Source organism: Meleagris gallopavo, chromosome 5 (assembly GCF_000146605.3).
Source record: "Meleagris gallopavo isolate NT-WF06-2002-E0010 breed Aviagen turkey brand Nicholas breeding stock chromosome 5, Turkey_5.1, whole genome shotgun sequence".
Lineage (NCBI taxonomy): Eukaryota > Metazoa > Chordata > Aves > Galliformes > Phasianidae > Meleagris > Meleagris gallopavo.
The window spans coordinates 36020258-36026993 of NC_015015.2; the positions used below are offsets into that span (position 1 = coordinate 36020258).

Genomic DNA, 6736 nt, shown 5'->3' on the forward strand with positions numbered 1-6736 from the left:
TGTACGGGACGAGGGTGCGCGGCGTTGGAGAAGCGCTGGTCGTTCCCCGTATGGCTGGGAAAGTGGGAAGCGAGTTGGCCGCGCAGGGGTACGCGGCTCGGAGTGCGGAATGGTGTCAGCTCGGTGGGAGAGGGCACCACGGGCAGCTGCTCCTCCGGGGGGGAAAAGTCACGGGGGAAGCTCGGGGTTACTCCTCCCCGAGCAAACCGGGGAGGTCAGAGCTGGGTGCTGTAGTCGAGCAAGAACGGGTTGCGGGCAGCACTCAGAATTGTAATGCGTTAAAAAGAGAGGAAAAACAAAACAAACAGACAAAAAGCCACCCACGTGCATTAACAAATACCAAAGTAAAGCTTGTAGGTCGGTCCTTGAGGACATGTTTTAATATGGCAGTGCGCACCCTTGGATCGACAGGAAACCACCGTTTTTATCTTCTTTGTTAATTTTAACACGCTGTGTCACTGACTTAAATATTTTGTAAACTTGTAGGGAAAGTTAAAACGAAGTCTAAATTGTTAAGATAACGTACTGTGTGAAGTGGCTGGCCATTCTGTTTTTATTTTGGTTTTGTTTGCATAACAAAAGGTAGCCGTGCACAATGAGGCCCTTCGGCCGTTAGGCAGAGGTGTGAAGCTGACCCTTGTACACGGGCAGTTCCGTGAGCATGGTGGGAAGCAGCTCTTCTGCCCATCGCCGATTTCATTCTCTTGAAAGTAATGCGTTTGCCTTACCTGTCCAGCTGAGGATAAGTGACTGCAGTTCTAGGTGCAGTATAGTAAGTGAATGTGAGGGCTGAGCGGTAACAATCACGTACCGTATTTCAGAAGGGACAACTTCTGCTGCAGGCTTGGGGGAAAGAGATGGAGCTATAAAGCTGTGCTGCATCTGAACAGCGACAGCATTACTGAAGGGACTGCAGCCCTTCCCAGAACTTTGCTTGCCTGTGGCAAGAACAGACGGGAGCAGAGCATCCTCCTGCCCGTTTCTTACTTGTTTTGTCTAGTTTATTCTAAATGCCCAGACTGGTAAGCCTCAAACCAAGCTAGTGGATCTTGTGGTCAAGAAGGCGATGTAGTCTCTTATATTTAATGAACAACTCCTTATTGTGTGCATTTCTGTATACCCTTTTTGAAATTGTTAAAGTTTTTCATGCAGCAACACCACGTTTCTTTTTATAGCCTATTTCTGATCCCCATCACAGTTTGCAGTGAGAACAACTCTCCCATCTTAGTGGGTAGAAAATGAAACTTTAATTCATCCCCAGTTTTCAGAACTAACTAGGCTTCTTGATGTGGTTAGATTGTTTAAATTATTACTTTTCTCTTTTTGGAGAAGGAAGTGTTAGTCTTGTTCTTTGCCTTCTGTTATTCTCTATCCATTTTTAGAAATCATTCTGTGCTAAATTAGAAATACCTGATTAGGCTGTCAATTGATTTACTTAACCAAAACAAAAGAAACAAAACAATTTTGTTGGGCTTTCCTTGCAGCTAGGCAGTTGGGTTTCTGGCAGTTACAGGAGTGTGGAGTTAATACTGTCTGACCCAGCCCTGGTCTTTAGTGTTGTGTTTTTGAGAGTCATGAAGTTGGTAGAAACACAAAGAAACATTCAAAGCTTGATAGAAAGTACCAAAGGGGTGAGAACATGGTTTTTGATGCTGGTATGTGGAAATAATCATTAAGTTATTAATTATCACAAGAATCAAAAGAAAGAAGATAAACATGAGCTGAGAGTAAAGGGCAATAAATGTTTAAAAACTTATTTCAAAGAGGGAAAGAAACAAACAAAAAAAACCCACAAAACCAGTGTGTTAACAAACTTTGGCACATGGTAATTTTGCAACTCCTGGAAGTATCATCTGTGGCACTGGCTGATTCCTTTTGAAAGAAAGGATTCAGCTGTGAAAGGAGCCAGTGTGCATGCTCATTTATTAAAAGGGGTCTGTGCTGCTTTGATCCACAGTTTGTTACATGGTAGGACAGTTTGCGTGCTCCCTACTGGCATTGTGGTCCATGGTATGAAACTATAGCAGCAGGCTTCTGTTTGTCATGGTGGCACTTAACATAGACTTTTACATATTTGTTAAAAAAAAAACAAAACAGGTTAAAATGGAAAATAGTAATTACTGCAAGGTGGTGGCATAGGTTGCACACCACTAACGTGTGTTTCTGTAGGGAAGGGGATGAATGGTGGAATCCCCACATGAACATACAGCCTAACATCATAAGAACTAGCATCTGGCTTCCTCTTTTCTGTGAGTGAATCTGCCGTGTGACACAGCAGTAACACAATTTTAACAAGTCAAAAAATAAAAACAAGTCAACCTGTAGGCTGGCAGATACACATTTTTTTGTTTAGGCAATTCTTAAAAAGAAAAGCGTTTCTATATATATGGGAATCCATTTAGAGTGAGAGTGCATCTGACAGTGTTGGTATGCATCAGCCTGTTGGGCAGTCCTGTAACGAAAAGGAGTCTTGAGAAGATATAAAAGAAGGAGCTTTGACCTGTAGTACAATGATTTTGGTTTTTAGGGAATTGTCTAAAGAAAAAAGGCAGAACACAAAAAAGAATCTGTTTGTTGTTGCTGAGATTTATACTAGAAGTTCACGTTGACAAACATAATTCTGTTGGCAACTTTTTGCATAGTTATAATTATCAGTATGTACGGGGAATGCAATTTTAGCAGGCAATAAATTACATTACACTGGTTCTTAATGTTATTTTCTTATTAGAAAGAAGCCCACATCTATGACATCGTTTAGCTGGAGTACCACTTGCTAGAGTAGCAAATCAAGGAATAAACACAACTTGCCTTCAGGCGAGTGGCAAAACTTCCACTAGTTACAGGGAAATAGGATTATGTTGTAGGTGTGGAAGAAGTAATTGGTAATGACTTCAGTTCCTGGAGGGGCATTAATTCTTGTACCATGAAATCCGTACTGAATTGAGTTAAGGAGATCCATGTAACATGCTGGTAGACAAATGTTGTCCTTTCTGTCCTTTTATGTAAATCTGTTGAGGATAGAATTTGATCTTTAAGTTACACATTCATTTAAGTTGTAATATTTCAGCCAGCTATGCTCTAATTTAAATGTTAAATGTGAAATAAATTAGAAAAATCTAATCTGCCTCGGTAGTGTAACACTGGGACAAAGAAAGATTAAAATATTTGGTTATCGATTAGTTCTGTGGAGGAAGGGGTGGCAGTTCCTGTCAGAATTCATGGAAGGAGAGCATGGTTGTGTGGGAATATAAACTGGAGATTCTGTTATACTCTGCCACATGGAAGTTTAATAAAGGATTGCTGCACTTGAAGCCAACAGATTGAATTTTTAACGGTCTTTTTAAAATGTAAAAATCCAGTGATGTATGTTGATTTGTAGTTTATAAATAACAATGTCCACTTGTAAAGAGAGGGTTAAGTGCTGAAGAACTGCTTCATGGTTGGATATATGTGTGGATTTCACTTTGTGGGATCAAACCCATAATTTCTGTTGTTAACTATGAATCTAAAAAATGGTACTGGTTTGGCTTGGATTGGCTTAGGAAAAGGGCATGGCAGTTGAAATGTTTGTAAATGAAAAGTATTACTTATTTTTTATGTTGGCTGAGCACAATGGAAAACATTATTATTCCTCATTTCAGTTTCTAGTGAACAAGTTAAATGTGTATAAATATTTGTATAATGAATATTGACTGCTCTTTTAGGTGTCTGGTTTGTTTCCTCTGGGAGTCATCAGCCCTGCTTTAACTTGCTTTCTTTACACTGTTTCCAAATCTTGTATTTCTTCTCTCTCTTTGTTAATTCTAACCTACCAACAGGTGAGAAAGAGAGAGTCTTCTTGCTGCTTACACATTACATCTGATAGTAAATACCAGTTTGTGTCATGTTTTTCTTTTTTTGTTCCCCCATTTAGATTTTTAGATTTAGAAGCTTAATTGATGTGTAGAAAGGTAAGTGTACTTCCCAAAGGAAAGTGGTAACTCAACTTCTAGCTGAGAGTCCCTAGAGACGTGAAAGTGCTGACTGAGCATAATTGGAAAATTGCTCTAGGACTTACTAGTGGTGATTTAAATGCTATTGAAGGCAGTTACGCAAATTTAAGTATTTTCATTTTAAGCATTCAGTTCTCTCAGCAATGGCATTTGTAGATATAAATTTTATAAAGAGCTATATATGTTTTTTTTAAAATGTACCGCTAGTCTTACGTGAAAGAGATTGGATGGTGAAATGTAGAGGAGATGCATATCCTAGTGGAGTATCCTGTCTGAATGTTGTCATTTTTATTGCTGTCACTGCATAAATTAAATTTATCTTCTGGTAAAGTTACTAGTATTACTTTTAGAGAGGCATGCTTATTTTCTTGAGTACAGTTCTTAATTTCTGATTTTTATGATCTACAGCTGCACTTGCTTTAGGATTCTGTTTCTCAGTGTGATGTCTTTGTGGTTTGCATTCGAGTAAGCAGAAATTGCTGCTTCTATAGGATTTTTCAGCATTAAGTTCTTGATAGGTGAGAATGTGTTAACTTGTTTATATAAATTCTAAGATGCAAGCATGAAAAACAAAGTAATATTTTCATTGTGGTTAGCTGTAATGTACTTGTGCATATATGTGTGCAGATGGAGGCACTTCTTCCATTTGCCATTGTAAGGTTGTGGCTTCCCTTGTGTATGGGAACTGTTGAGTCACGGCCTGAACCACTAATTGATCACCTGAGGAAAGGACTAAGTCAGCTGTGGGAGCACAGGTGAAGGTAATTCACTTGTGTGACCAGAAGGGGTGGAGCTTCTACGCCCCATTTAAGGGCTAACTGTCACTGGGGAAGGATCTCTTTCTGGAGATCCCTCCTCTGTGGAGTCTCTCCTGCGAACCTAGGTCTTGGGATATAGGTAAGCATTCCTTTCCTGTTTGTTTCTTTTCCCATTTTCACCATGATAATCTTTCCAGCTGTAACACCAACTGTAACAGCTTGTCTGAAGAGGTTGACACAAGCACTACATGTTTGCTCCTTCGTACCTTACTTGTAAAGAGGAAAACAGTGCTATGAAACATCTACTGCAGCTTTAAGATATATTGGATGTATATTTCTTAAAAATAAATAAACATGAAAGATGGGAAGGACAGACTTCAGTCTGAATCTCAGCACTTTCAGTATGCCATCTGGTAGCAAACTAAATAAAACAAAAATAAAACGCATGTTTCTGTCTACTGGGCAGCTGATTCATAGTTATGGGAAAGTTACGCAGTTCTAATTAGGCAGTAGCTGAAATTGTTTTATGTGGTGTTTTGAAGTGTGGTACCTCATACAGAAATGTTTCCTGGTACTGAATTTCTTTATTCAGATTATTACTAAATGATTGACAGAGGTGTGGTTTCAAAGACATTCAGTGTAAGCAAAGTAGAATCAATAGTCAGAATCCAATTAGCATCTGCTTTCACATATGTCAACTGACTTTTATTCCACTTAATAATTTTTTAATTATTATTTTGCTGCAAATTGTCAGGATACCATAAGCTTGCTGTTAGTGTAAACAGTTAAGAGAATGAAAATGAGTCTTGAAGCAGTTAAATACTTAGTTTGCATGATCTACGTCTAAAGGAAAATAAACACTTATTAATAGATCTGTATGTGTGGATCTGTTTGTAATGGCATTTATTTTCATTAGACCACAGGAATCCTGAAGTTAAACTTTTCCCTTTGCACCTGATTACATATGATGAAGGAGGATGTGGTTCCACACCTACATCCTCCTCAACTGATGTCACTGTTCCTTAAAGAGACCTCAGCAACCCCATAGTTGTGCTTAGTTATATGTTAAAATGCATTTGGATTAAAATTTGAATTTGGGAAGTAAAAATCCACTTTTCAGGTTCAAATTATGTTTTTTCTTCCAGTTAAAAGAAAAAAAGGCAAGGAAGCATTCTAGTCTGATTCTGTAGTGCTTACAGCTGAATTCAGTGTAGGAGACTTTGTCCACGAGTCTCTTCAGATATCTTTAGGGGGACAAGCTGGGCCCTAGGCAGGGCTGTGTGCTTGTTGCTGTCTTCTTGCACTGCTCATTGCTTCTGTGGGATGTCCCATAGTGCCTGGGTTTTGTCACTCACCACTGCATCCCTGCCTTCCTGCTGCTATGTCTCTTGGCTGTTCCCAGTGTTCCTGGCTGAAGTAGTCTCCTCTTTCTCCTCTTTTTCTGGGGAGGTGTTTAGGGTGTTATGATGGAGGGGATACAGGTCTTCCCCTGATTCTATTATCTGACCTCACTGTCCTGCAGCAGTTGGTCCCTCTCAGATGACTTACACGTTTAATAACAAAGGAGGAGGCAGGGACAAGGTGTGGAGCCCACAGTCCTTTGTGCGCCATCTCTTTTCTTGCACCAAGTCCTCGGTGAGCTGCAGGCCTTCCCAGGCAGCATTGGAGGGGAGAGCAACTCCCTGTCAGCCTGTGAGCAACTCTCCTGGCAGGGAGACCAACGGGAATGGAAAGCAGAGTAGAGTCAGCAAGGCAGGGAGTAGAATCGTAGAAATGAAGGCCACCTGTTACTCATATCCCAAACCATGCAGAAATACAGGTAATTTTCTAAAATTTTCCTACACTTACACGCGTACGCAGCAGCAGCAGCCAAGCTTGAGTACGAGGCTTTCGCCAGCAGGTGGCGCTGTGCGCTGCATGCCGGGGCCGAGCGGGGCCGACAGGAGGAGCCCCGGGCGGCTCGAGCACCACATGGGCACCCGCCGC

At 40.6% G+C, this 6736-nt stretch overlaps 1 protein-coding gene across 2 annotated transcripts in view; it reads left to right on the forward strand.

Annotated features, from left to right (window-relative positions):
• Positions 1 to 8: 8 nt before the first annotated feature.
• The window catches only part of MIPOL1 (mirror-image polydactyly 1), a 172644-nt gene continuing 165916 nt past the window's right edge, over positions 9 to 6736 (forward strand). Inside the window, exon 1 of one of the 2 annotated variants that reach the window (XM_019615729.2) lies at positions 9 to 88. The gene's annotated coding sequence lies outside the window, so the exon portion shown is untranslated. Of the gene's footprint in view, positions 89 to 4756; positions 4890 to 6736 lie in introns of those variants that run through there. The other variant, XM_010711689.3, reaches the window with a different exon arrangement.